Source organism: Balaenoptera acutorostrata, chromosome 7 (assembly GCF_949987535.1).
Source record: "Balaenoptera acutorostrata chromosome 7, mBalAcu1.1, whole genome shotgun sequence".
Taxonomy (NCBI): Eukaryota; Metazoa; Chordata; class Mammalia; order Artiodactyla; family Balaenopteridae; genus Balaenoptera; species Balaenoptera acutorostrata.
The window spans coordinates 43,936,257-43,937,285 of NC_080070.1; positions in this window are offsets into that span (position 1 = coordinate 43,936,257).

The window sequence follows — 1,029 nt, forward strand, 5'->3', positions numbered from 1 at the left end:
TCTTTTCTCCACTGTATATGCTTGCCTCCTTTATCAAAGATAAGTTGACCATATGTGTGTGGGTTTATCTCTGGGCTTTCTATCCTGTTCCATTGATCTATATTTCTGTTTTTGTGCCAATACCAAACTGTCTTGATTACTGAAGCTTTGTAATATAGTCTGAAGTCAGGGAGCCTGATTCCCCCAGCTCCATTTTTCGTTCTCAAGATTGCTTTGGCTATTCGGGGTCTTTTGTGTTTCCATACAAATTGTGAAATTTTTTGTTCTAGTTCTGTGAAAAATGCCAGTGGTAGTTTGATAGGGATTGCATTGAATCTGTAGATTGCTTTGGGTAGTAGAGACATTTTCACAATGTTGATTCTTCCAATCCAGGAACATGGTATATCTCTCCATCTATTTGTATCATCTTTAATTTCTTTCATCAGTGTCTTATAATTTTCTGCATACAGGTCTTTTGTCTCCTTAGGTAGGTTTATTCCTAGATATTTTATTCTTTTTGTTGCAATAGTAAATGGGAGTGTTTTCTTAATTTCACTTTCAGATTTTTCGTCATTAGTGTATAGAAATGCAAGAGATTTCTGTGCATTAATTTTGTATCCTGCTACTTTACCAAATTCATTGATTAGCTCTAGGAGTTTTCTGGTAGCATCTTTAGGATTCTCTATGTATAGTATCATGTCATCTGCAAATAGTGACAGCTTTACTTCTTCTTTTCCGATTTGGATTCCTTTTATTTCTTTGTCTTCTCTGATTGCCGTGGCTAGGACTTCCAGAACTATGTTGAATAATAGTGGTGAGAGTGGGCAACCTTGTCTTGTTCCTGATCTTAGTGGAAATGGTTTCAGTTTTTCACCATTGAGGACAATGTTGGCTGTGGGTTTGTCATATATGGCCTTTATTATGTTGAGGAAAGTTCCCTCTATGCCTACTTTCTGCAGGGCTTTTATCATAAATGGGTGTTGAATTTTGTCAAAAGCTTTCTCTGCATCTATTGAGATGATCATATGGTTTTTCTCCTTCAATTTGTTA